The sequence below is a fragment of the Meriones unguiculatus genome, chromosome 4 (assembly GCF_030254825.1).
Source record: "Meriones unguiculatus strain TT.TT164.6M chromosome 4, Bangor_MerUng_6.1, whole genome shotgun sequence".
Classification (NCBI taxonomy): Eukaryota; Metazoa; Chordata; class Mammalia; order Rodentia; family Muridae; genus Meriones; species Meriones unguiculatus.
The window spans coordinates 78,683,067-78,700,787 of NC_083352.1; positions in this window are offsets into that span (position 1 = coordinate 78,683,067).

Sequence of the window (17,721 nt, forward strand, 5' to 3'; positions counted from 1 at the left end):
GCTATGTGCAAAAATCCTTCCATATAATTCAGAAATCTAATTGGGAATACACACAAACCTACCATACTACTGCTTACAGATGAAGTAAAAAAAGGACTGCACTGTGTGTGTGTACGTGTGTGTGCATGTGTCTGTGGGTGCAAGCACACTCATGCATGCATTTGTGCAGGTCACAGGAGGACGGTTGATGTCATCCCCTCGAGACAGGCTCTCTCCGCCATCCTGGATCTCATGGTGTTTTGGCTCTCCTTCCCTACCACTAGGATTACCAATGTTTCCCAGCACACCTGGCTTCTTAAGAAAATCATGTTCTGGGCATCAAACGTAGGTCCTCATGTTTACCAGATACACATTTTAGTCAACTGAGCTATTTTTTACTTACTTTCTTTTATTATAACCTTCTGATGTCTCTTCTGTAGATGCCCTAGGGGCAAAGGACATTGCCATTGGACAGAGGGAGAAACCCACATGGCAGGATTAATTGGCTTTAAATTAAAACAACAAATCACTGTCCGCAAACTAAGGTAGCACAGACAAGTCTTAGAATGTTTGGCTTCTTAGAATTATTTTCTCAAAGTACACCTTAATTAAAAGTGACTTGAAGATAGGATTGAGGCAAGCATTTACCATTCCCTACTATGTGCTAGACATCATGTTGAGTTTGTTTGTGTTTCCACACCATAGGGTATATGGTATTTTTTTTTTCAGTCTCTCTCTCTCTCAATCAATATCTTTCTCTCTTTCTCCCTCCCTCTTTCTCTCTCTCCTTCTCCATCTCTCCCCTTTCTTCTACTCTCCCTCTCTCCTGCTATCTCTCCTTTTACTCTGTGCCCCTCCTCTCATGAGTGTGTGTGTGTGTGTGTGTGTTTGTGTGTGTTCTTTTCCGTGCAAGTAAGTATTGGAGGCAAAAGGTTGATGTCAATCACTTTTACCTACCCCCTTTATGAGTCAGGGTCCCTCACTGAACCTGGGGCTTGCTATTTTGGCTAGGGTGGCCAGTGAAATCCAGGAATCCTATCTCTTACATCTAGCTTTGGATGTACTGGCTAGTTTTCCCTCAACTTGACACAGCTAGGGTGAGCTTGGAAGAGGGAACTTAGAATGAAAATGCCTCCTTATGATTGACCTGTGGGCAAATCTGTGGAGACGTTTTCTTGATCGATAATTCACGTTGGAGACACAGGACAACTGTGGGTGGTGCCATTCTTGGGCAAGTGGCCCTGGGTATGCCTTGGGAAGCAAACCAATAAGCAACATTCTTCCATTGCCCCTGCTTAACTTCCGATTCCACGTTCCTGACCTGAGCTCCTGCCCTGACTTCCTTGTATGATTAGCAGTGTGGACATATAAACCAAATAAACCCTTTCTTTCCCAGGTGGCTTTTGGTCACAATGTTTATCACAGCAGCTGAAGGTGAACAAGTGCAGTGCTATACAGACCCACATGGCACACCACACTCTGTGTGGGTGCTGGAGATCGGAATTTAAGTCCTCAAGTTTGTGCAGGAAATGCTTAGCCCACTGAGCCACCTCTCCAACCTCTAACCTCTAATCCACAGACAAAATACTGAGGGCCAATGACTTAGTTACTTATTGATTAAGAGAGAAGGAATTCCAGGCTCTTCTGGGCTTATCCCCACACAGACTCTTTCCATACAATTACATGGTACAGTTCCTGAACAGGAGGATATACAGAGCAGACCAAACAAAGTAAATTATAAAAAAGTCAAGACTACTTGTCAAAGTGAATGAATTCCAGCAGGAGGAGGTGAGACCGATGAGTTTTTGCCTCTACTCCTGCCATCTCACCACCAGGCAGGCAAAATAATCGCTGGTCACAGCAAAACTATGGGCTCTGCATAACTCATTAGCTTTTATTGTTTACTCTGATGACATATGACAAAAGAATTTGTTCCAGATGTCAACCCAATGCAATAGAATTGAACAGCTCATGGGGGAAAATGCCCAGCAAAGAAAACCACAGGAGATCTTCCAGGCAAAGGAAGTAGCTGCTTCAAGCCAGCCACCCTGATCCAAGTGTCCCCAGCTCTGATGGCCTCCTCTTCTCAGTCCCATGACCATTTTCTGTCTCACCAGTCATAAAGTTTTTGCTCTCTATTCTCAATGTTAATGTCTTTCCTGTTCTCTGAACTCAAGGCATTTGAAGAGATTATTGAGATAAATTCCTTGTGGGATTTAGTCTTGTTGAAACATTTTATCTGCAAAATATGTACTCATAGTATATATTCTTCACATAAGCTCAACGGCCAAGTTCAATGTATCTTGCTCTCTCTTTTGCTTGTCAGAAAGCTCAGAGCCCAATTTTGTACACAAGAGCAGAGCTCTACAAGGCCTCATTTCCTTATAAAATTATAAACCGCATTAGTCAAGGTTCTCCAGAGACATAGAGCCGCTAAGCTACATGCCTGTCAGAGGAATGCTGCATTTTTATGCAAACAATACTGTTATTGTGGAGGAAATTTGCTCATGTGAATATGCAATCCAGGAGGTCTCATAATCTCCACTCCAGAAAGGGAGGACTCAGGAGAGCAGAAAAAAGCCTGTCAGTTTGAGGTCATGCCTCTGAGAACTGGGGTTAAGGGTGAGGAGGCTTCTAGAAGTCTAATATCTCCAAGAGCTGAGAACCAGAAATTCTGTGGTCTGATGTCAGGAGACAAAGGATGCTCCAACTCACCTCTTCTCTCCCCTCCCATTCAGTCTGAGTCCTCATTGTGGCAGGTGACGGCTGCCTAAAATAAGAAAGGTTTAAGCTAGTCTGTTTTCATCACTGTGACAAGATACTTAAGGAAATAACAGAAATGGGGAAGGTTTATTTTAGCTTGTAATTTCAGAGTACCGTCATTTGGCTCTGTTCATACAAGAAGAAGATGGTGGCGAGTCTGTGACAAAATGAAAATGCTTGGTTCGTGAAAGACAGAAGGGAGTGAGGGGGCAGAAAGGAGGAGAATTTGAAGAAGAAAAAGGAAGAGGGGAAAAGAAGGGGAAGGAGGATAGGATAATGGAATGAAGAAGAAGAGGAGAAAAAGGAGTATTAGGATATAATGGCTAAGACATACCCTTTTCTAATTTCTTTTTCTGTCACTGTGATAAAATACTCTGACAAAACTTGGTTCTGGTGGTTCTCCAGGCATCTCCACCGTACAGACATTGTTTCTCCTTTGCAATCGATAGGTTACTATTTGTTGCAGCATGTTTTGAGATGTCAGTTATCCTATGTTATGTCCCGTGTGTCACCCAACAGCTACCATCTGCTTTAGGATGCCTGATTCAACACACATTTGAATTGGTGACTGTTGGTCCACCTTGTCACTATGGTGGCTGCCAATTGTTCAATTATTATGTCGCTCACTAAGGAAACAACCATACATTTTGAAGAGATTGTGAGTGAACAGGAACCCTTACACACTGCTGGTGGGGCTGTAAACAAGTGAGGTTCTTTAGAACTAAGTACTTAGGTTTGTTTTTTTTTCTTTCTTTCTTCAAAATACTAAGAATATTAGGGCTAGGAGATGGCTCAGTGGGTAAGTGCACTTGCTGTGCAAGAATGAGGATGTGAGTTTGAATCTCCAGAATTTTATAAAAAGGCAGGCACAGTTGCACATGCCTGTAAACGCACTGTTGAAGGTGGTGGTAGGTGGATCCCAAGAATTCACTGGCTGGCCAGCCAGCCTAGTCAAAATGCTGTGATTATAGCTCAGTGAGAGACTGTTCCAAGGCAATGTGGCAGAGGACAATAGAGGAAGACACTCAGCACCCTTTTCTGGCCTCTATAAATGCACCCACACATTCATAGGCGTATACCACATATTCCCCCCCACACACACACACAGAGACAGATAAAAAGTAAATAAATAAATGAATAAGACAGACCAGCCATATGACTCAACTGTACCATTCTTGTGTATTTACTTGAGGCACTCTAAGTCAACATATCACTGAGATTGCCACCCACGTCTACCCCGGCACTGTTCACAATAGTTAAATCATGCAAGCAACCTGAGTGTCCAACAGTAGATGGATTGATAAGAGAGATGATATGTATATATATATATATATATGTATATATATATCTATATACACACACATATGTATTCAGCCATAAGAAAGAAGACCTGTCATTTGCATGAAAATGGATGCAGCTGGAAATACAGTAGGCCTATCTCAGGCAAATATGTTTTCTTTTGTATTTTGTGGTTCCTAAAATAGTGTATGTGATGTGAATCAAATGGGATTTTTAAAAAATTGACATGCATACTTGTTATTGTTTCATTAATGAGACTTGATAGAAACAACTTAAACCAGGAAGAACTAATCTTGCCTCACAGTTTCAGAGGATCAGTCTATGACTGCTTCGGCCCATGTGATTGGAAAAAACGCTGTGTCAGCGGTAATTCATGTTTGAGTTTCTTTACCACATGATAGACAGGAAGTGAAGAATGTTAGTGAGAAACAAGAAATGGCAAGTATCTTAGAGACTCACTTCCTCAGTTAAATCCCACCTCTCAAAGATTCCAGAACTGTCTGAAACTGTGCTGTTATATTTTTTAAAATATTAATTTTATTTTTTTGTTTGTTTGTGTGTGTGTGTGTGTCTGTGTGTGTGTACCTGAGCCAGAAGGCCAGAAGAGGGCATTGGACCCCCTGGAGCTGGAGTTATCATAGGATGGGAGTCTCCTGGTCCCTTCCCCCAGAAGAGCATCAAGCTCTCTTAATCACTGAGGTATCTCTCCAACTCTGGTTATTTTCTTTTAGATAATGTTTTGTTCTAAGAAAGACCTTTCCATTCTCTGTCTAGGCATTTATTGTGTCACTATGGACCTTGAAATCCTCTTCTTACTCATTGCAGTATCGTCTATAGGACAGGGCAGACTACACCCAGACTGTTGTGGAATCATATTTGTTTGGCTTACTTCCATAGCGGCATGGATTCAGTGTTTACAGCCTGTCTGTTTACCATAGCAATACTGGTTCATTTCTTGGTTGGCTGAAGTTTATCATCCAGAATTTCTTTAACAAGATCTTATGGGATTTAGAATCTCTAAATTCATACACACTTTAAAAATTTTTCCCCTTTCCCTCTAACAGCTTCATTGAGTTACAATTCACATACCATACAATTCAGCCATTTGAATTTTCCAATTCAATGCTTTTTAATGTAGCCGGAGTCAGACAGTTCTCCCCAGAATCGATTTTAGGATTTTTTTCTGTCAATCCACACAGGAACTCAGCACCCATTCAAAGTCTTCCTATTCCTTCCAAAGCTCCATTTTTCTCCCAGATGTATTAAAAACAATCAATCAAACAAACACATAATATCAACAACAACTAATGATTGTGTGGATTTCCCTATTCTAGATCTAGCTTCCTTTCTTTCTTCCTTTTTCGTTTTGTTTTTCAAGACAGGGTTTCTCTGTGTAGCCCTGGCTATCCTAGACCTTACTCTGTAGACCAGGCTGGCCTTGAACTCAGGGATCTGCCTGCCTCTGTCTCCCAAGTGCTAGGATTAAAGGTGTGTGCCACCACTACTTGCCTTCGATTTTTCTTACAAGTGAAATAAGACAATATGTAGTAATTTTAGACTGGCTTCTATGCTGTGAACATATGTCTATTAGCTTTTTCTGTGGGAGTATATTTTCATTTCTCTAGAGCTTACACATTGATTGGAAATTATGGATTATATTTGGGTAAAATAGTCATAGGGTGTTATAGTGAAAATTTTGGTTTCCCTTTGTGTATTTTGTTTTGTTCCCAAATGTGGGATGTGGAAATGTTTTTAGTTCAACCTCAGTTGAAAACAAACTCGTGAGAGGGCACATGAGAACAGACCTGTGAGAAGGCACGTGGTGTTTTGCCGGAAGCTGTCTCTTGCATGGAGTAGGGTTTTGAAAGTTGGAAAAACAACTTTGTGTGGATTCTGAGAATCCCATGGACAGAGACAATGCTTTTGCATCACTACATTTGTAAGGTTCACATCGTTTCACTGGTCTTCACTTTTCTACAGAGAGAAACGCTCTAGAGAACTTCTTGTGACATTCTGGCTGAGAGTTGCCTCTTTTGCTGACTTGCATCAATTCGGCAGTCTTGCTGCTTTTGCTGAATCATGCTGCTGCTGTTGGTTTGTGTTGTTGTTTGGTGTTTGTTGTTTGACTGGACTGCTGGTATCCAGACAACAAAGAGTGGAATTGCCCCAAGGAACTACTTCTGAAGGTCCATAACCCCCTTTTCCTAATGGCCTTCTTTCTCCCCTACCTCTGGAGGTCGAAGTGTTTAAGAACCCTAAATGAAGCAGGGTTTTGAAAAATCCAACGCTAACTGTGTCATTTTGAGAGCTACCAAGGTGTCTCATGCAATATGTGTATCAGTTTACATTCACCAACATCTTAGAAGTGTTTCATCTCCACCTCAATTTTCATTGTGATGGCCCATTTCAATTAGTCATCTTGATGAGATCTAGAATCACTTAGGAGATGGGTCTAGAGCCGGGTTGGTGGGAGATTTTCTTGATTAAGTTAATTAAGATAGGAAGACTTGCCCACAGGCACCGTTTTTTGTACTTGGGGCCTTGGAATAAATAAATAAAGTGAGCTGGGCACCAGCATTCGTCTCTCTCTGCCTCCTGACTTGGATATAATGTCACTAGCTCCCTCAAACTTCTGTCACCTTGCCTTCTCCATTATGTTGTTTTGTGCCCTGGAACTGTACATTAAAATAAAGCCACCCTCATTTAAGTTGCTTTTGGGAGAGTGTTTTATCAGAACAACAGGCAAAGTATCAAAGACACTGATCAGTTTTTACTACTACCTATATTTTTGTTATTACGGCCATCATGTTGGCTTGAGAATACCATCAAATGGCAGTTTTGATCCACATTTAGTGGTTGGTCCCTGACTTTAACCATGTTTTCACCTGTTCCTTGCCCTGGAGCCTATTTCTGAAAAATTGCTTGTTCAGACTGTGTCATTATTTTTATTTTTAATTTTAATTTTTAATTGTTTGTATATGAACGTGTGTCAGAGTGTGCATAGGTGCCCTTCAGTATGGGCACCCATGGAGTCCAGAAAAGGAGTCATATCCTTAGAGTGTGAGTTCCACATCACTATGAGTCACCAATGTGGGTGCTGAGAACTGAACTCAGGTCCTCTTGAAGAGCAGCAAGTGCTTTTAACAGCTGAGCCATCTTTCCAGCTCCACCTGCTGATTTTTATACTTAAGTTCATTCAACTGTGACTCCTGGGTTCTAAGCATCTATTACAGATTTTGGATAAAATCCCCTTGTTAGATACATGGTTTGCAAATGCTTTCTTCAACATGTGGGTTGCATTCCCCTAACAGCTTGACAATGTCCTTGCAGGCAGGCATCTTTGGAGTCTACAAGAAGATCCAGTTTGCCTTTTATTGTCCATGCTTGTGCCATGCCCAAGAAACCATTGCCTATTCCAAGGACGTGCAAAGGTGCTCCCAATGTCTCTTCCAGCCACATGTAATGTGTGTGTGTTACACATCATCATATGAGGCCACCTTCTTCATTTGATTCAGTCCAGGACCTCAGCTCAAAGAATGGTGCCATCCACAGTAGATCCTCCCACCTCCATTAACCCAATCAAGATAATCTCCTACAAGCACACCTAGAGGCCTGTTGCCTAGGTGATTCTAGCTGTCATCAAGATGACAATTGAAATTAACTATCACCAAAGATGCTATCTAACCTCCCTGCCTCCGCCCCCCAGGTGGTGGGATTGCAGGTGTGCACCAACACACCCTGCATTCCAGCTTGTATTTCATCTCACCGTTGTCTCGCTAGATCTTTATTGTTGTTCATATTTCTGCCTTCAGCTCCAGTTCTTTATAATGCCCCATTAAACGTCTTTTTGAATGAAAGCCCAGTAGCTCCAGATCTGTGCTCAAAGACCGTATTTTCCTGTATGACTTTTTAATGTGCAATCTCCCTTTCTCTATTCCGTCATTCATCCTCGCACGGTTCCTGTTTATGTTCCGTCTTAGTCCCATTGATATACAGTTTGTATGTGGGTGAAATGAGTTTTTCCTGGGCATATCATTTATGGGTTCTTTCTGTGCCAGCAGGAATAGCAGTCAGTCTGCTCTTCATTCTGCTTTTCGGCCCAGAAGTAACGCCCTGCTTTAAGATAGAGTTTCTTTGAACTCTTCAGTGACTGTGTGAGCACACTTACCTCACCTGCACCAATGGAAGTGACCTCACACTTCAGCCTTCTTGTCCTTTTAATATTACCCATTCCCTGAAATATAGACACTTGTCCCATTATTGTTCCTTTCCTTTCCTTCCTTCCTTCCTTCCTTCCTTCCTTCCTTCCTTCCTTCCTCCCTTCCTTTCTTCCTTCTTTCTCCCCACTTTCTCTTCCCTTCCTTCCTTTTTTCCTTCCTTCCTTTCTTTTAACTTTATATGGTTTTATGTGGTGGTTAGCTTTAATTTTCAACTACACAAAACCTAGAATAACCTAGGAAGAGAGCCTTAATGAAGGGTTGTCTACATTGGGTTGGCCTTTGGGCATGTTTATAGGGGACTGTCTTATGTTAATTGGTAGTAGAAGACACAGTCCACCGTGGAGGCAACATCCACTAGACAGGACATAAGGAGATGTGTAAAATGTAGAAAGCAAGATGAGCATGAGCAAACAAGCAAAACAGCGAGCAAAGTAGCCTGGAATTGTAAGATGAAAACAAACCCCTTTCTCCCCAAAGTTTCATTTGCTAGAGTATTTTCTTATAACAGCAGGCATGAAATTAGTACATTATCATACTGGGGAGTAAGGCCAGAGCCCATGTCTTTCAGGCAGGTGCTCTACCACTGAGCTGTGCGTTCAGTTCTTTATGCTTTTTATTTTGAGTCAGGGCTCACTAAGTTGTCCAGGCCGATCTTGAACTTAACAATGCTCCTGACTCAGTCTCCTGAGTAGTTGGGATTTCAGGCTTATATCACCAGGCCCAGGAAGCTGTAGTACTCTTATGCACATAAGGGAAGAAAGTGTTAGAAAATGACCTTTCTGGTTATTTGGGAGGCATGAACTTGAAGCCTTTATTCTGTTCTATCTGTTCATCTTTACAAAAAAGCTTATTGCCTCTATACTTAATGCGCTAAATATTGTGTGTGTGTGTGTGTGTGTGTGTGTGTGTGTGTGTATGAAAGAGAGAGAGACAGAGAGAGGGGGTGTATATAATGAGACAAGAAGACATTGGACTTTTCTCCATCTTATTCCTTTGAGATAGGGTGTCTGTCTTCTTCAGCCTTGAGCTAGGAGGTGACAGCCACCAAGCCCCAGCAGTACTCCTGCCTCCACATGGCACAGTGCTGGGGTTAAACTCCCAGTTTTTCACACAGTGTGTGGGGATTTGAACTCAGGTTCCCATGTTTGTACCGCAAGTGCTCTAACCCACCGAGCCAAATCTCATCTCACTGGAACCAAATCAATGCCTTTTATTAAAATCATGAAGTTTGCATGGCTTCTGCAGACTTAGGAATAGACATTAGAAGGAAGAGAAGCTGGGTTTTCAAGGTGTCACCTGAAAGGCGTGACAGTGATGGATAATGACAAGGCAATTGAGGAAGGTGCAGAGAGCTCAGACATAGGAAGGCCAGAAAAACCACTGTAGTTAAGAAGGTCACCAGGTCAGGCAGAAACAATCTGGGAGCAAAGCTGGACAGTGAAACTCTTGTACATTGTGAAAATGTGATAATTCCTATGGGGGAGGACTCTGAAGAGCAGAGAGGTTAGGGACATAGCCTGGGCCTGTCCATTGTGAAGATGACGATTCAATCTCACTTGTATTTTTTTTCTATTTTCTAGTCACTTGCCCCCTTCCTAGCTCCCAGCTGAGGTATCTCAGGGTGCAGTAATGGTATTAGCCAAGAGAAGGAACAAAGAAAGAAAGACACAGAACTCTGTTTGGGATGTGATGAGTTATTGTTCCCAGAGCACTCTCAGTTCCACCACTGGCATCACATAGAGAAAGAGGCATCATTTCCCGTGAAAGCCCACTGAGCCTGTCATCTCACTCTTATCAGTCAAGTGAGGAAAGAAAATAATATTTCTAGAGCCCTGCTGGTGGCTGTCTCTTTCCCAGGATGAAACCATACAGTGAAGATGACACGGGGATCTCGAGATGGGGTTGTGACAGACAGCATCTGCTCTGAGTCATCCGTGGACCAAATGGCATGTCTCAGAATCCTTCTGCTCAGGGATTTCAGATGGGGGGGTATTCCAGGCACCTTGTGAGAGAGGTTGGTGTAGATGAGCAAAGCCAGCCTTATATAACTGTCTCAGAACATAGCATTTCCCTTCCCCGCCTGGTGACCTTGAACAGCCAGGCTCAGGGGGAGTTTTTACCAAGGTCATGCTATTCCCTTACATTTAAAAAGCTGGCACCACCATTCAGTTGGAAAGGGCTCTTGTTGCCAAGCCTGATGATGTGTATTAGATTTTGGGGACCCCCACGTTGAAAGAGAGAACTGATCCCTACAGGTTTTTCGTGACTTCCATACATATACATTGTGGTAAAGTCTCTCTCTCTCTCTCTCTCTCTTTCTCTCTCTCTCTCCTGAATAAAATATAAAACACCTTTTTTTACATTGTGGTAATTTGAATGAGAAAGATATCCATTGACTCATATACTTGAATACTTGGTTCCCAGTAAGTGGAACTATTAGGGAAGGATTAGGAGATGTGGCCCTGTTGGAAGAGATAAGTAACTGGGAAGGGTCCTGAGGTTTCAAAGAACTCTTACTATTCCTAGTGTGCTTTTCTGCTTCCAGTTTGTAGTTTGAATTATGAGCCCTCACCTAGTGCTCCAGTCAGCATGCCTGCTGAATGTCCAACCCAGAGCTCTACTGTTTCTCCATGATGGACTCTAACCCTTTGAAACCATAAGCCAAATTAAATGCTTTATTTTATAAGTTGCCCCGGTCGTGGTGTTTTATCATAGCAATAGGGTACCGGCTGGTTTTATATCAAACTGACACAGACTAGAGTCATCAGAGAAGAAAGAGCCTCCATTGAGGAAATGCCTCTATAAGATCCCTCTGCAAGATGTTTTCTTAATTAGTGCTTGATGGGGAAAGGCCCAGCCTATTGTAGGAGGTGCCAGCCCTGGGATGGTTGGTAGTCCTGGGCTTTATAAGGAAGCAGGCTGAGCAAGCTACAGGTAGCAAGCCAGTAAGAAGCATCTTTCCATGGCCTCTGCATCAGCTCCTGCCTCCAGGTTCCTGCCCTGCTTGAGTTCCTGTCCTGACTTGCTTTGATGATGAACAGTGATATGGAAGTGTAAGCTGAATAAACCGTTTCCTCTCCAAGTTGCTCATGGTGTTTTGTTACAATAATAAAAACTCTAAGTCAAATAGAAAAGTAACTAACACAAAGATATAAAAGCCCGAGAGTTAAGAAGAAAAGTGACTCATTAAATGACTTGCTGTGAAAATGTGAGTCCTGAGTTTCATTCCTAGAAGCAAAAAAGCCAGGCATGGTGGTCATGGTGGTGTAGTTTTAATTCCACCACTGGGGAGGTGGAGACAGGCAGATCCCCGAGACTTACTGACTGCAGGGACCTTGGCCAGCCCAGCCCGGCCAGCACGGCTCTGGTAGACCTTGCCCTTCTCCCCCATTCCCTCTGCCTTGCTAAAAATTGTTAGGTTATGTTCCTAAAACTAGCCACCAAGGTCTATTTGGCCACTTCTTCATCTTGAGGCTGACCACTAAGGTCCAGCTATCAAAGTATTGAAGTCCAGCAATGAAAAGTTCCCTTTGGCTGACCAATTGAAATTAACTCCCTTACCTTTATAAACTGCCGTTTGCTCATGTGCCAGATCTGTCTCCTGTCTACCCAGAGGCAGTCCTTTGTCCCTCTCCCCACACCCTCTCCCTGGCTCTCTTCTCTGTCTCTCCTGTCCTCTATCCTCTGTCTTTGTCTTGTATTTCCTGCCCTCTGTCCCTCTGGGCAAACAAATCCCCTTTGTGCTGAGAATTTGGTTGTGAGGGTCCTGAGCTGACACTGTTCTCTTATACTGACCATCCAGTCTACCATACCTGAAGAATTCCAGCCCAGACAGAGAGCCTGTCTCAGAACACAAGGTGGACCGATCCTGAGGAATGGTGCTGAGGTCCACCTCCCTGTGTAACACAAACACTTGCACACAACCCTCCCAGTGGGCATGCATCCACCCCTCCAGGAACATTCACGTATTCTACCTCTGTGGCACCACCGACCTTCTTGTTAAGCATTTATTTATTCAGTGCATGTATCCCTGTGTGTGCACAAGTGATCAGGTATGTACATATCACAGCCTACGTGTGGGAGTCGGAGGATGAGCTCCAGGAGTAGATTCTTCTTTTTCCATCGTGTGGATTCCGGAAATTGAGTTCAGGCAGTCAGGGTTGGTGGCAAACACCTTTTCCTTGTCCACCGTTTCAGTGGCTCTCACCCCAGCTCTCTGTTTGCTCCTCAGCGTGAGGCCAGACTCGTTAAGCTACTCCAGGCTTGCTTTGAAGCAACTTCATAACCCAGGCAGGTCTTGAACTTCGGATCTCCACATCAGCCTGCTGTGTAGCATCTCTGCAGGTCTGTACCACCAGCCTGAATCTGTGATTGTGTACTATGTCTGGATTCACATCCACACTTTGCCCCTTATGACCAGTTTCTAAACCTTAGTTTTCTTAGATAAGAACTGAGATACTGATTCTGGAGAAATGGCTTCATGGTTAAGAGCACCTGCTGTTCCTGCAGAGGACTTGAGTTCAATTCCCAGGACCCTCATCAGGTGCCTCACAACCACCTGTATATCAGGTTCCATGGGATCTGATGCCATCTTTTTGGTATCTCTCCACACACACACACACACACACACACACACACACACACACACACACACACAATTTGAAATAAATCTTTAAATCAATATAAAGTTAATCTCACGGATTGCTTGTGAAAATTCTATTACATGAGATAATGCACAGAAACTATTTGGCATAGGTTGCTTGAACAAAATAAGAGAGAAAGAGAAAAGAAAATACAAGATTTACCCTATTTCTCTTGACCACACAGATTTTGTGTTGAGCCTCTGCACAATTTCATTTCAAGTTTAGCTGCTGATGTAGCATGAAGCTGGCAAAAAGGCTCAATGGGTGAGTTAAGACACTTGCCAAATAAGTCTTGATGACCAGAATTTGAGCCCACACAAAGCTGGAAAGAGAATTAACTCCCCAAATTGTCCTCTGATCTCCACGTGCTCACCTTGGCACATGCACACTCACACTGCCCCTCACACCTGTGATTACTATTATGACCACCACCAATAATAATAGAATAAATAAAAAATATTTAAATGCTATGTGGCAGTTATGATGTCTTCTGAGATCTTAAGATCTACCTCTACAACTTAGTCTGCACTACTTTAGAATGGATAAGAAGATCCCAACATTGTCTATGTGCCTAAATGTATTTTACACATAGAGTCTGCTACCCATGTATGGAGAAAGTAGTGTGTACCACACAGGAATCAACTTCAGATAGTCAGCAGTAGAGAAGAGAAACTTTTGTTTTATGTAGCAATATGTTCTGAGCATCCAGTATGTAGTAAAGTCTTCAAGATTAAAGATTACAATAGTAATCATCTTTTATGTGCTAAGTACTGTGTAAAGGTGCTGTGTGGCTTTTCTGGCTTTAATTATCTTATACATGCTGGATATATATCAGTCAGGACAGGGCCGGTTGTGGTGTCATAACAAATAGCTCTCCAATGTTAGCAACTTGTGGCAGCAAGTGTTTCTTGCTCATTTATACTACATGTGCAATTTCTGTCTAGCTGACAGCTTAGTCTCTAAGTTTTCCCACTCCCAAACTCAGGAGGCAAAGCAGACACTGTTGCCAGTCACAGGGAGAGATAGATAGCTGAAAATAAAGATAATATATAGAGACAGAGCTAGAGAGAAATTGAGAGAGAGACAAAGATATATATATATATATATATATATATATCACATATATGTGAGAGGAAGAGAGACATGGAGACATAAAGAGAGATAGAATGGTGAAGGCAGAAATAGAAATAAGTAGAGAGAATAAGAAATGGAAAGAGAGAGACAGAAATAAACAGAGATGATAGATGATAGTGATTGAAAGATACAGATAAGTAGAGAGAAAGAGAGAGAGAAAGCAAGAGAGAGAGCAAGCTAGAGACACATGGAGGCAGAGAGTTAAGGAGAAAGTAGGGAGAGAGGAACAGCTAGAGATAGAGATAAATATAGAGTAGAGGAAGGAATGAAGAGTTGAGATATAAAGAAACAAGGACAGAAAGAGAACTAGAGAGAGATAAAATGGGAAAGAGGAGGCAACAGAGAGAAGGAAAAGGATAGACAGACACAAAGAGTTATGAAGAAAGGGAAAGAGAGAGGTAGACAGATAAAGTTATAGATGGAGGTAAAGAGGGAGGGAGGAGTAAAGGAAGGAGAGAAAGCCAGAGAACTAGAAAGATGAAAGTAGAGAGAGAGAGCTGGAATACTAGAGAGTACCAGAGATGGGTAAAGAGAAACAGACACACATGAAAGACAAGGAGGAGAGAAGGGGAGGAGAAGCAGGGAGGAAGAGATAGGAGGAAGGTGTGAAAGAGAGAGCTGTTAGCTCCCATCTCCAAGCAACATGAGTTGAAAGCTCATTGGTCAAATATGTCAATTGATCATGCTTAAAATCAAAAGGGACAAGGTAAGGTACACCTGTTCTTGTCCAGAGCCTGGAAGAACAGTTGAAATTTCTGTTAACAGTTCTAGCTTTTTCCCAAGGGTACTGACCCTCTCCCAGAGTAACTCCGCTAGGTGTAAAGGATTATGAAGCTGATCTGTGGGACTCCCTGGTCTGCTTGTTTCTACTGTCTTTATGCCATCAAAATGTTCAGTCTCTGAAGGAGATCTGATTTTCCCTGTGTTTGGATTGAATCAATTGACAAGACGAAGCTGCCAGTTCTTATAGACATCAAACTTCAGTGAACTGACTCCTGGGCCAGAGAGATCTCTGCAGAGCCACTGGAGCCTTGTCTGGTGAGATTCATAGGACACTAAGAAGCTGGTTTTGTCATTTTGAAGTGGCACAGATATCTAGGCTGCCTGAATCCCGGCGCCAACTGATACCTGGCTACATTGTGGTCAGGATGTTGTAGAATCCAGGCAAGCTCTTTTGTTGGTAATTCAAATACCAGCCTGCCTTTCCAAATGCCACCCACTGGCCCAGCTTCCGAAGCAACCATTGCCCTATGAAAGTGAGATGAAATCCTGTGATAGGTGCTCCAATTCCAGACAATCTTAGATTTTCACTCATATAAATATGAGGCTGAAGAGGTAACTCAGTTGGTAAAGTGCTTGCCAGCCTAGCTGAATCAGTGCATTGCCAGGTAGTAATAGATACTGTCTCAAAGACTCAAGATGGATGGCACCTGATAGCAACACCCATGGTTGTTCCTCACAAGGATGGCTTCAGTATGCATGCACAAACACATATATACACACTCTCCTTATACATATGAACACTCATGTATACACTCATACAACAAACCCTTAAAACATGTATTTATATGTATTCCCAAACACCAGCATTTCATGACTACCCACCATGATCAAGTCTGTATTAAATTTTCTATATATATGATTTCACCCTCAAACCAGGAGTTAGTTAGCAAATGGGTTCTAGGCAGGTCCACCTCATAACTCTTTTAATCTTTGCAGACCATATGGTTTGTCCCAGCCATAGAAAGCTTTCATTTGTATCAAAATCACCAGACAGAGCTGAAGAGATGACTCAGTGTTCAAGAGCACTTTATTACTCTTCCAAAGGACCCAAGTTCAGTTCCTAGCACCCATGTCAGGTATCTGTATTTCCAGCTTCAGGTATGCACCTCTCTCTTCTGGCCTCCATGGGGCACTCTCATATACACACACACAGGCACACATGTTGTGTGTTATTCATAGTTCTCTACGGAAACCGACCCTATACTGTATGTGTGTGTGCACATATATGTATATATATTTACAATTTATTAAATCAGTTTACATTAGAATAGTGACAATAGGCACCTCACACCAGAAAGACTGGAAGATTGGTAATTGATCAGTCCATGAAGCCGCCTCATCAGTCCCAGTTTGGTGCAGAAGAATTGGAAGTTTCGCAGAAAGCCAGTGAGCTTGCCCACAATTTAAGGTTCTTTAGACCTCTCCAAAGGAAGCAGATTGTTAGTTCTCAACTTACAGGTGAGATAGCAAAGCCCAGAGAAGAGTTTGAGCAAGTTTGGGGCAACAGCAGTTAAAAGTGTAAAAGGACGGTGGGGTCCACCTGATCCCAATTCTGTAGCAATTACTTCTAAACTGAGAAATAGTCCATCTGGAGGGAGGCTATGAAGACTCCGGAAGTAAATGACTCACAAGTTTCAGGAAGTCCTTGAAACTGAGAAGAGTCACCAGGCCCCTCCCTCTCAGCAATGAGGACTGCTGCGGAGAGGAGACCCTTGGACCCGCGGAGCTGTGTGAAAGTCAGGCGGAGAGCTCCTGGGTTCCAGCTTTCATGAGCTGTCACACCAGGTGTAGCGGGCTTTGAAAGGTGTTACAGCTTTCCAAGGAGGGCATGGCTGTGGTAAGTCCAAAGAAGTAGAGACAGGATATTTACCCAGAAGCCTTCCTAATATTTACTACTAAGAGTTTCTCCCAGGGAACTAATGATCCCTATGGACTTGAGGTTTCACTACTATCAGGCAGAGAAGTCATCTATTATTTGTTTTACTAAATTAGAACGTGTTATTGCTTGAAGCCCAGCTGCTGCCACTATTGGCAGAGAACACGAAACCCATAGGAGATGGTGACTAGGGGTATTCTACAGAGTGTAACACCTCTTCCCAAGGAGCCCATGGAGGTCAGAAGACAGCCTCTGGTGTCAGTTCTCACCTTCCACTTTGTTTGACACCATTCTCACCTTCTGCTGTTTGATGCTATGCACACCAGGCTAGGTAGCCATAAAGTCCCAGAAGTTCTTTGTTTCTTGCATAGGAACTCTGAATTACACTACTACACTCGACTTTGTTGGACTTTTGGGTATTCAAACTCTGGTCCTCATGCTTCTGTGGAAGTCCTTTAACCAAGTCTCCTCCCCACCTCCGACCCCTGCTTGGCAGATCTCCCTTTGAACTTGAGATGAGCTTTATTCATCCTACAGGAAGAGTAAATTCTCAGGCTGAAAGCTTTGCAGAGGCAGAGACAGTCCCACAGTGACAACCTTGGTGGCCTTGCTGCCCTGCAAGGATCACTGCCCCTGCACCCTTGGCTCTCTTCCTCTTCTTGCAGTACCTTGCTGAACTGTCATTCCAGAGTCATCTCCTGTGCCCTTCTCCGTCACCACCTCCAGTGAACAGCCTCTTTCCCTGAACTTTATGTAAGCTGGCTCCTTCCCAGGGCCCCCTGGCAGCTTTCCCAGTTGCTATTTTCTATCTGCCCGGCATCTCCTAGGTTCTCCTCTTAAGCTCTTATCCCTTTTTTGGCAGCCAAAATGCCCTCTATTTTATTCTCTCCCTTGGGCACACTCATACGATGGAACAAAGCCGAGAGATTGTTCACTTTCTCAACAGAAGCTGTTTTGAATTCAGCCTCAGCTGCTGCACCTTTCAGAAGCAAGATCGCTCCCAGAGCAGATGGCTCAGCACTGG